Genomic DNA, 12,568 nt, shown 5'->3' on the forward strand with positions numbered 1-12,568 from the left:
GTGCTCCTTTTGTAATATGCCAAAAGTAAAATATTATATTTGATTTTTTTGAAAAAGTGAATGATGTTGTTTTTGACAATTGAAAAAGAAGAACCTTTTATTTGAATTTTTTGAAAAAGTGAATGATGTTGTTTTTGACATGTGAATCTTTTTTAATTTGAATATGAAGTCTCATATGCCTATAAATAGATCATTTGAGAGCTTCACATTTACAACACCAAGAGCATACAACATTCATTCATTCTCTATTCTCTAAGCATTGAACCTTATTCCTTGTTCATTTTGAGAGATATAGTTTGCGCTGTATTGTTCTTATTTCACTCATTGAGGAGTGTTTTCTGATAACCTACCCACTATCAGCTCTTGTATCAGAAAAAGGGTGTGTATAACCCTTGTGCGTGTAGAAAATATTCTACACGGGGAATAGTTGAATCACCACGTGTAAGGTGATTGCAAGTGTAGAGGGTGTTCTACACGGATCCTTTGTAGCGGTGTTGTTCAAAAGTGTAATAGGTTTCTATCTCCACCTGAATGAGGTTGAATAGTGAATTTGGGAATCCTCAAGGGGTAGCTTGAGGCGAGGACGTAGGCAGTGGGGCCGAATCTCGTTAACATACTGAGTTTGCTTCTCTCTTACACTTACTCTTTATATTTATTGTTATTTCATATTTTGTTTATATTTTATATTATATATTTGATTTATAATTGTTGTTTTTTTAATACAACTCAATTCACCCCCCTCTGTATTAGTCATCTGGGCAACAATTGGTATAAGAGCTAGTTGACCTGTACTGTTCATACAGGCAGATCACTCATGGGAACTCTCGCTTGTGACTGTGTCACTGAAGCAAGACTCTCCGACCATGAGTGACGGTGCACCGGTAGAGACGGTGGCCGGCTAATCTGGTAGGTACAATTGTTAGGTGACATAGGTGCGGCCTATGATCAGTAACAATTGGTATCAAAGCTAAGAGCTCTATTATAAGATTAACTATCTTTTGAGTTAAGATCTTATGGCTAACATTTCAGCTTCATTTGGTGAAGGTCAATCTAGCAGTCGGCCTCCACTCTTTTGTGGAGATAATTACTCATTCTGAAAAGTTAGAATGAGAATATTCCTTCAGGTTCAAGGTCGAGAAATCTAGAAATGTATTGTAAATGGACCTTATATTCCAACAAAAGTGGTTGATGGAGTAAAGGTCAAAAAGGAAGAAGAAGAATTTGATCGTGAAGATGATAGACTTTATACTTTGAATTTAACTGCTATGAATTTATTATTTAATGCTCTCAATGGAAATGAGTTTAATAGAATAATGATTTGTGCTACGGCAAAAGAAATTTGGGATAACTTGAAAGGTACTTATGAAGGAATTTCGCAAGTCAAGGAATCAAAAATTTATATTCTTACTCATGAATATGAAATATTTAAGATGAATGATGATGAATCTATTTCTAGTATGCACACTCGTTTTACTAACATCATAAACAGCTTGACAGCTCTTGGCAAAGTTTATTCTAAGGTGGAGATAGTAAGAAAAATTCTCAACTCTCTACCAAAACGCTGGGAATTAAAAGTGACAGCGATTCTTGAAGTTAGAGACCTCAAGAAACTCGAATTGAATGAACTCATCGGGTCACTTATCACCCATGAGTACACATTGAAAAGAAGAGAAGAAGAAGGAAAGCTAAAGAAGAGCTTGGCACTTAAAGTTGTTCCTCATAAAAGTAAAAGTGATGAAGATGAGGAAAATGAAGACAAAGATGAAGAAGTTACGATGATAACAAGAAGAATTCAGAAGTTCTTAAAGAAAAATAAAATTCCTCCGAAGAAATCCTTCAAAAAGTTTTCCAAGAAAGATTCAGGTAAAAATGACACTTTAATTTATTATAAATGTAATAAGTCTGGTCATATCAAGCCAGATTGTCCTCTGCTAAAGAAAGATCGAAACAAGGGCAAGAAAGCAATGAAAGTTACATGGGATGATGATTTAAGTAGCTCAGATAGTGAAGCAAGCAATGGAGAATCAGCAAATCTTTGTCTTATGGCTAAAGATGATATTGAGGTAATAAATCTTGATAATATTGAAGATCCTTCATATGAAAAATTGCAAAATGTTTTAGAAGAGGTTTATAAGGAATTTGAAAAATTGGGTATCAAATATACTGCTTTGAAAAAGAAAAGTTTTTCTTTAACAAATGAAATTGATATTTTAAGAAAAGAAAATATCATTTTGAAAGATGAAAATCTTGAATTGAATAAAAAGAAAACCGATTTAGAAAATATTGTTGAAAACTTTACGAATGGAAAAAGAAATTTTGAAAAACTTCTTGGTAGTCAAAGATGTGTTTTTGACAAAGCAGGCTTGGGATATATGCCAAAACAAAAATACAAACCTTATAAAAATTTCTTTGATAATCCTTCTATATCAAAGACCAATAATCAAAATTCTTTTCATAAAAATAATTTTGTCAAAAAAAGATATTATTATAATCATTCAAGTTCTTCATATATATGTCACATGCTATTTGCAATTTCTGTAATAGAAATGGTCATAATTATCATACTTGTCCTATTAGAAGAAATCATACAATGACTATTAAGGCCATATGGGTACCTAAAAATCTTGTTTCTTCTAATACTAATAAATAAAAGACCCAAAGAACTTGGGTACCAAGAAAAATCATTTTAATTGTTTTTATAGGTATGCATGAAGTCATCCACAAGCAAAAACAAGTGGTTTTTAGATAGTGGATGTTCAAGACACATGACGGGAGACAAGACTAAGTTCTTTGATCTTAGATCTAAAGAAGAAAGACACGTGACATTTGGAGATAACTCGAAATGGAAGATCGTGGGAATAGGTAAAATTAATAATGAATCTTCTCTCATAATTGAAGATGTTCTACTTGTTGAAGGTCTAAAACATAATCTTTTGAGCATAAGTCAATTATGGGATAAAGGATTTACAGTTACTTTCAAAATGGATAAGTGCATTATTTTGAATGATCATGATTGTAATATTTGTTTTATTGCTTTTAGAAACAATAATGTTTATACAATCGATTTTGAAGAAATTACCTCACAAGATGCTATTTGCTTTTCAGTTCAAAATGAAACTAGTTGGTTATGGTATAGAAGATTAGGTTATGCCAACATGGAACTTATTTCCAAACTTTCAAAAAATGATCTTGTGAGAAGTTTACCAAAAATAAATTTTCTTCAAGATAAAATTTGTGATGCACGTCAATTTGGTAAACAAACAAAAACTTCTTTTAAAACTAAGAAACATATTTCAACTACTAGACCATTGCAACTGATACACATGGATCTTTTTGGACCAAATAGAGTTGCAAGTCTAGAAGGAAAATATTATGCATTTGTTATTGTTGATAATTTCTCTAAATATACTTGGGTCATCTTTCTTGCTCATAAAGATGAGGCACATAATGTTTTTACCAAGTTATGCAAGAGAATTCAAAATGAGAAGAGCTATACTATTTCAAGTATTCGAAGTGATAGAGGAAAAGAGTTTGTTAATAAAAATATTGAAACATTTTGTGATGAAAATGGTTTTGTGCATAATTTTTCTGCTCCTCGAACTCCTCAACAAAATGGGGTAGTAGAGAGAAAAAATAGATCTCTTCAAGAGATGGCAAGAACAATGCTCAATAAGAACAACTTGCCTAGTTATTTTTGGGCCGAAGCGGTAAGTACTACATGTTATGTTATAAATAGAGTTATGCTAAGGTCTAAATTAGATAAAACCCCCTATGAGCTTTGGAATGAGAAAAAACCCAACATTGGTTACTTTCATGTATTTAGATGCAAATGTTTTATTTTGAATGATAGGGATAATTTAAGCAAGTTTGATGCAAAATTTGATGAAAGTATCTTTCTCGGGTATTCTACTAATAGTAAATCTTATAGAGTATTCAATAAAAAGACTTTGACTGTACAAGAATCTATGCATGTAGTATTTGATGAATCTAATTCTCCACTCTCCAAGAAATCTATTGATGAAGAAACAGGAGGTATAAATAACACGGAAAGTCTCAATCTCAACAAAGAGAAAACAATAGAGGAAGTTCAACATGGAGCCATCAGGAAATATCATCAAAATTTAATACAAGATGCAACCAAACAGTGGAAATTTGTGAAAGATCATCCAGTGGAACAAATTTTGGGAGAACCTTCACAAGGTGTAAGTACTCGATCATCTCTTAGAAATATTTGCAATCATATTGCTTTTCTATCTCAAATTGAACCCAAAAATATTGATGACGCACTTCTTGATGAATCTTGGATTCTAGCTATGCAAGAAGAGTTGAATCAATTTGAAAGAAATGATGTTTGGACACTTGTTTCTAGACCCAAAAATCATACTATTATTGGAACAAAATGGGTTTTTAGAAACAAGAAAGATGAGTCCGGAGTTATTACTATAAATAAGGCTCGACTTATAGCCCAAGGTTTTAATCAAGAATAATGAATCGATTATGATGAGACATATGCACTAGTTGCAAGATTAGAAGCTATTCGAATGCTACTTGCATATGCTTATTATAAAGATTTCAAACTTTTTCAAATGGATGTTAAAAGTGCTTTCTTAAATGGTTTTATAAATGAAGAGGTATATGTTGAGCAACCTCCAGGTTTTGAAAATCATATTTCTCAAAATCATGTTTTCAAACTCACAAAAGTACTATATAGACTTAAATAAGCTCCTAGACCTTGGTACGAGAGACTCAGTGGTTTCTTGATTGAAAAAAGGTTGTTCAAGAGGAAAAATCGATACAACTCTTTTCATTAAATATGAAAATGATGATATTTTTTTGATTCAGATTTATGTTGATGATATAATATTCGGTGCTACTAATGAAAATATGTGTCAGTTTTTGCTAAGACTATGCAGGAAGAATTTGAAATGAGCATGATGGGAGAACTTACATTCTTTCTCGGATTGCAAATTAAGCAAGTAAAAGGTGAGACATTCATCAATCAATCAAAATATATTAAGGAATCACTGAAGAAGTTTGGGATGGAAAGTGCTAAGGAAATTGGAACACCAATGAGCCCATCAACTAAACTTGATAAAGATGAATCCGGTAAGCCAGTTGACTCGAAGATATATCGAGATATGATTGGTAGCTTATTATATTTAACAGCGAGTAGACCAGATATTATGTTTAGTGTGTGCTTATGTGCACGCTTTCAATCATCTCCAAAAGAATCACATTTAATTGCAGTTAAGCGCATTCTTAGATATCTTAGTGGTACAATTAACCTAGGGTTATGGTACTCTAAGCACACATCTTTCGATCTAATCAGCTACACAGATGCAGATTATACTGGCTGTAAAATAGATCGAAAAAGCACTAGTGGAGCATGCCATTTCTTAGGTCATGCACTATTTTCCTGGTTTAGTAAAAAATAAAATTCTGTTGCACTATCTACTGCTGAGGCAAAATATGTTGCTGCGAGTAGTTGTTGTGTTCAAGTTCTCTACATGAAACAACAACTTGAAGATTTTAAACCCATGTATAATCACATTTCAATCAAATGTGATAATACAAGTGCTATAAATCTTTCAAAGAACCCAATACAACATTCTAGAACTAAGCATATTGAAATAAGATATCATTTTCTTCGAGATCATGTGCAGAAAGGCGATATAGTACTAGAATTCACAAACACATACGATCAATTAGCAGATATTTTCACAAAGCCTTTACCAAAAGATAGATTATGTATGATCAGAAGAGAAATAGGTATGATGCATGCTATGAATATCTCTTAAAAGATAGACTAGACTCAATAAAAATAGAGATAGATTTTCTAAATACTTTTATATAAACTTGAGATTCTTAGCCTCATGTTTGAGACACTCATTCTCTTCATACAATATCATGTCATTCTTATCCATGGGAACCGGCAAGCAGAATGAAGAATCTAATAAAGATTTCAACTGTTTATTCTTCTGCCGAATGATTCCTTTCCTTGTGTGAGACTCTTGAACAATTCGTTGAAGTACAAGAATTTGTTCTTTGAGCTTTTCAACTTCATGATTTTTGGCTTGTAGCCGCTGAGAAAAAGCAATAATAGAGGAAGAGTAGCGAGTCCCAACACTCACCAAGTCATAAATAGCATCAGAATCTGACTTATTAGTCAGATTATTATTTTCGTGCTGCAACATGGCACCAATGACAGCTGCAGAAAGGACAGGAGGTTGAGATGCAGAATGCCTCATGGATGGATCTAGAGAAATATTAGAAGAATGAGCCATTGAGAAAAAAATAGAAGGCTTAAAACGAGAATGTTGAAGGAATGCAGATGAGTTATAGAGATGAGAAGAAAACTTGATGCGGATTGGATGAACTTCAGGACTGATTTTATAGAGATAACATAAAGAATAAGATAAACTATTGTCTCTTCAAATCTTATTTAGTCAAAAGAAATACAAGATATGCTGGACACACATTGTCAAAAGTTTTCTTACTAAGCCAACGAGATTAACAGTAGATTGTCCCTATTTTTATAGTAAACGATGAACCTCTGCTGTTATCTGTCGATGTTGACCTTGTATCTGAACCCTTTCTCGTTCCAGCTCCTCTATTCGTGGTTGCAGATCATGAGCATACCAATTTGTAAATTTTTTCAACTCTTGGTTTTCTTGCTTTAGCTTTTTATTCTCACTATCCTTATTAGCAAGCTTCTGTCGTAACTCAGATATTTGCATGTTAAGATGATCAATCTCACTCACCCTCGCCATTAACTTCCGAGACATGATCGTAACAGAGGCAGCATATTGACTACTGAGCATTCTTGATTCTGCAATAATCTCAGAATCAGCCTTACTAGAAAAACGGTTCTATGTTCCTATCATGGTATTGATGGCCTCAGGAGAGAAGATTGATGATTGATGCGTCAAGGGTTCCTGATTCAAGTCTGGAACATTAGTGGAAGAGAATTGCTCAGCCATTCTATCGTTGTGGAAAAACAGAACTCAGGTCAAGAAGCGATATATTTTTTTGGCATCTGATAGATGAAAATGCTCATTTTTTTTATAGAAACTCAGAGCCTTCAATCACATTTGTCAACAACATCAGACAATTGTTTAAATCTCCAGCTGCACGAAATTCATAGAGTTAGGCCTTGAGACTTTGCAGCATTTGTCGGGTCACGGACGGCTCCTTTTTCAACTATCTACAGTGACTATTAAACGCATCGTTTTCTTCAATCCATTTACTTGTTGCCGATCCTTTTTAATGATGCCAAAAGAGGGAGAAGTTCTAGACTAGAACATTAACATTGTTTAAATTGCTAAACTTGTTATATATGTTTGGAATTATATTTATATTTTTGCTTGAAAAACTAACGCATATTTTCAGGGGGAGTTTAAGTATTAATACGGGTTTCAAGTTCTATCAAGTATTTGTCATCATCAAAAAGGAGGAGATTGTTGAACCCAAGGTTTCAAGTTTCATTTGATTATAAATCTACACATGGATTTTGATGATAACAAATGAATTAAAAGAATAAAGGAGTTTCAAGCTCAAGTTATCCACACAATGGAGTCAAGCATATCAAAGAACCAAACATGAGCAAGAAGGAAACAAGTTCACATTAAAGTCATAGAGTAATATTGTAAATCTCTTAAAATTCGAAATTAGGATTAATGCTCAAAATTAATATTTTATCATAAAGCATTAAAATACATTTTCCACATGTGCATGAATATTTTTGAAAATTAAATTTGAAAATTTTGAAAGATGATTGATTGTCATCTTTTACATGTGCATGCCTTGATTAAAGGGTTGAACTTTGAAAATATTAAAGATGATTGATTGTCATCTTTCACATGTGCATATTTTATTTGAATATTTTCAAAATGGATTGATGCTTTTTTAGACTTATACAAAAAGTAGATGATTTTGTTTGAAAAATTTAAAAAGTAAAGTGTGCTCCTTTTGTCATATACAAAAAGTAAAAGATTATATTTGAATTTTTTGAAAAGGAAAGTGTGCTCCTTTTGTCATATGCCAAAAGTAAAATATTAGGTTTGATTTTTTTGAAAAAGTGAATGATGTTGTTTTTGACAATTGAAAAAGAAGAACATTTTATTTGAATTTTTTGAAAAAGTGAATGATGTTGTTTTTGACATGTGAATCTTTTTTAATTTGAATATGAAGTCTCATATGCCTCTAAGCATTGAGCCTTAATCCTTGTTCATTTTGAGAGATATAATTTGCGCTGTATTGTTCTTATTTCACTCATTGAGGAGTGTTTTCTGATAACCTACCCACTATCAGCTCTTGTATCAGAAAAATGGTGTGTATAACCTTGTGCGTGTAGAAAGTATTCTACACGAGAAATAGTTGAATCACCACGTGTAAGGTGATTGCAAGTGTAGAGGGTGTTTTACACGGATCCTTTGTAGCGGTGTTGTTCAAAGGTGTAATAGGTTTCTATCTCCACCTGAAGGAGGTTGAATAGTGAATTTGGGAATTCACAAGACGTAGCTTGAGGCGAGGACGTAGGCAGTGGGGCCGAACCTCGTTAACATACTGAGTTTGCTTCTCTCTTACCCTTACTCTTTATATTTATTGTTATTTCATATTTTGTGTATATTTTATATTATATATTTGATTTATAATTGTTATTTTTTTAATATAACTCAATTCATCTCCCGTCTTGTGTTAGTCATCTGGGCAACATTATTATTTTTAAAGTAAAATTTACGAAAAGAATTTTTTTGGTCAAAATTAAGAAAAATTTCGGCCCTGATTATATAGTTAGTTCCGAGGCAGTTTCTCGGTGTCACAACTATGGAAGACTGATTAATATTTTCATAGTATTTTGTATAAGAATATTAGTCATATTAATTAAAAGATTAATATTTATATAAGTAATTATAATTCCATGAGATTGAAATATCAAAGTATTCTTAAATAATTAATAATTTTTCAAATATAAGATTTTTCTCTTAGCACGGTGATTTTACTTTTGTCCCTAATTAGTTATGCCCCCCAAGATTTTTCAATAATTCAAAATTTCTCCTAATTGTTTCCTCAAAATTCTATGTATAGAGAAATTGCCTCCTTCCAATAAAAAATTATAGCCGTCACGTGCTCTCCAAACCTCTCAAAAATCTGTATACACATGGGAATATCTCTCTAATTTTTTCCTGTATGATCTAAAATTTTATTTAACCTCTATATATCATGCATTTTCTATCATGTGGCCTCTTCAAAATTCGTTTTTTACACCAACAATTGTTGTAATTTGATGGGTAAATTCTAAAAAAGCTTAAAACTAAAATTAATTTTATAAGAATAATAAACTTATTAATATGAAATCCACATTTTTTTATTATATGATATTAAGCTTTTTAATATATAATCCAAAGTGACATAAACACTCGAAGAATTATTCATGGTTGGCATTTTTTATGAAAAAATTAGTTGAGAACTTTTATCGTTTAGACTTACTTATAAATGTGACATCAAAATATCCAAACTTCATATATAATTTGTATAGACTAGTTTATATATTTGAATGAAAGATGAGTTTATAAAAAGTCATTTGTAAGTTTTTATTGAGAACAAAATCACTAAAAATATCATCACAAAAATGATAAGGATAATGAATGAATATTATTCCGAGATGCTAAATTGTGTGTTTTAAAATTTTATTTCTACATGTATATGATAAATTATAATTTTTTTTCTTCGAAATAAAATCTTTTTTTGAAGAATGTTTTCTCGAGACGTAAGTTTTATATATAGTTAACATTTTACGACTTAGTGTAGAATCAAACTTATGATTTATCTCTTTTTATTTTACATAAATATTAATGGATTGTTTAGATAGTAAGATAAGATAAAATAGTTTTAAATAAAAGCTGAAAGTTAAATAAAATATTATTATAATATTATTTTTAAATATTATTATTATTTTAAAATTTGATAAAATTGAATTATTTATTATATTTTATATAAAAATTTAATAAAATTATAATAATACGATAAAATAATATGAGATGGTTTCTTAATCCAAATGACTCCTAAACGTTCGAAAAATTAGTCACCCACAAAAAATGTCTGGTCCCGCTACTCTCCCTGATGGTTATCAAGTACAGGAGTTCCTGGGGGCTGGGGGTGGATGGCAAACCTGCTGGAATGGACTATATATATCTGCTTCCTCTTTTATAACTATTTTAAAGCATATTTTCATGCTTAGAGAATTTTCATGGAAAAAATATAAGTTTATTTAAATTGTAAAGCATATTCCATAAGGTTTGGGTCAAACTTTATTTTTAATGGAAGACCAGAAGGGTGTTGTTCAGAAGTCGTGGAAGTGACCTCCTTTTATGTTTATGCCCACCAATTTTGACGAGAACTGAGAACAAACCAACTTTCTCAACTCATTGGGTGGCTCCAAATGAACCATCTATATATCAAGAGAATTACGGCAACGGCAACAATTACCATATGAGTTCAAACATCGTACAGTCCCACGAAGAGTCCAAGAAGAAGAGAGAGAGAAGAGAGAATAGTCAAGCATTATAGCTCCCTATATAATTTTTGGACAATTGTTTATTCAACAGTCCCACGCCCAAAAGCAACCCCTCTTTCCCATATCTATGTAGAAGGGTCACCCAATCTCTTTTTTTAAATATGGTAAAGAAGGATTGAATATTAATATAATAAAAAATAAATAAAGATAATTTTAATATAATAGAGAATGAGGTAAGAAAATGTGAATTTTGAGGAAAATTTATATTATTATGAAAGACGTACTAATTTTAAAAATTTGACTGTACCTGAAAAAAAAAATTCAGCTTTGGTGTTTAAAATATTCGTCAGAAAGTAATAATTCAAAAAATAGAAAAAAAAAGTGAGTAATTAAAATTGTAAAATGACGTTAGAAAAAAAATAATAAAAAAAATATCATTTTAATAGAATAAAAAATAGAGTGAAATATAAGAAGTTTTTAAAATACAAGTACAAGTTAAAGAAAAAGATTGTTTTTTGTTACAATTTAGAAAAAAATTTCGGCTTTAGTATATAGTTAATTTTGAGGCAGTTGCCTCCTTCCAATAAAAATTATAGCCATCATGTGCTCTCCAAAACTCTCAAAAATCTGCATACACATGGGAATATCTCTCTCTAATTTTTATTTTTGTACATGATCTAAAATTTTATAGCCTCGTTTGATTACGCAGTTTAGATAAAATGAGATGTTTTATTAAAATTTGAATAAAATATTATTATGATATAATTTTTTAATATTATTTTTATTTTAAAACTTGAAAAAGTTAAATTGTTTATTATATTTTGTGTGAGAGTTTGAAAATATTGTAATGATTATATGAGATGAGATAGTTTAGTTTTATGTAACCAAACCAACCCTTAACCACTATATATCATGCATTTTCTATCATGTGGCCCCTTCAAAATTCCTTTTTTTCCCCAACAATTGTCCTAATTTGATGGATAAATTCTTGAAAAGGTTAAAACTAAAATTTAGTTTATAAGAATAATAAACTTATTAATATGGAACCCAAATTTTTTGATTATATGATATTAAGCTTTTTAATATAGAATCCAAAGTGTGATAAACACTAAAAGAATCATTTAAGGTTGGCATTTTGTATGAAAATAATAGTTGAGAACATTTATCATTTAGATTTCATTAGATAAGAAATTATAAATTTATTTGAATTCTCAATTGTAGCATTATATACTTATAAATGTGATACCGAAATAACCAAACTTTATACAAAACTTATATAAACTAGCTTACATACTAGAATGAAAGATGAGTTTATGAAAAGTCATCTTTAAGTTTTTATTGAGAACAAAATCTCTAAAAATATCATCACAAAAATGAGAAGAATAATGAATGAATATTATTCCGTAAAATATTGTCGTAAGAAATTTAAAAGAGATGCTAAATTGTGTTTTAGAATTTTATTTCTACATGTATATGATAAATTATAATTTTTTTTCTTCGAAATAAAATCTTTCTTTTGAGAATGTTTTCTTGAGATGTAACTTTTATATATAGTAAACATTTTACGACTTAGTGTAGAATCAAACTTAAGATTTATCTCTTTTTATTTTACATATATATTATGAAATAGTTTTTTAAAAAAATGTCTGGTGCTGCGCTACTGTCCCTGATGGTTTTCAAATACAGGAGTTCCCGGGGGCTGGGGGTGGATGGCAACCTGGCCTGGGAATGGAATATATATCTGCTTCCTCTTTTACAACTATTTTAAAGCATATTTTCTTACGTAGAGAATTCATGGAAAAAAATAAGTTTAAATATTTAAATTGTAAAGCATATTCCATAACGTTTGGGTCAAACTTATTTTTAATCGAAGACCAGAGAGGTGTTGTTCAGAAGTCGTGAAAGTGACCTCCTTTTATGTTTATGCCCACCAATTTTGACGAGAACAGAGAACAAACCAACTTTCTCAACTCATCGGGTGGCTCCAAGTGAACCATCATATCAAGAGAATTACGGTAACGGCGACAACTATATGAGTACAAACATCATACC

This window comes from Carya illinoinensis, chromosome 3 (genome assembly GCF_018687715.1).
Source record: "Carya illinoinensis cultivar Pawnee chromosome 3, C.illinoinensisPawnee_v1, whole genome shotgun sequence".
Taxonomy (NCBI): domain Eukaryota; kingdom Viridiplantae; phylum Streptophyta; class Magnoliopsida; order Fagales; family Juglandaceae; genus Carya; species Carya illinoinensis.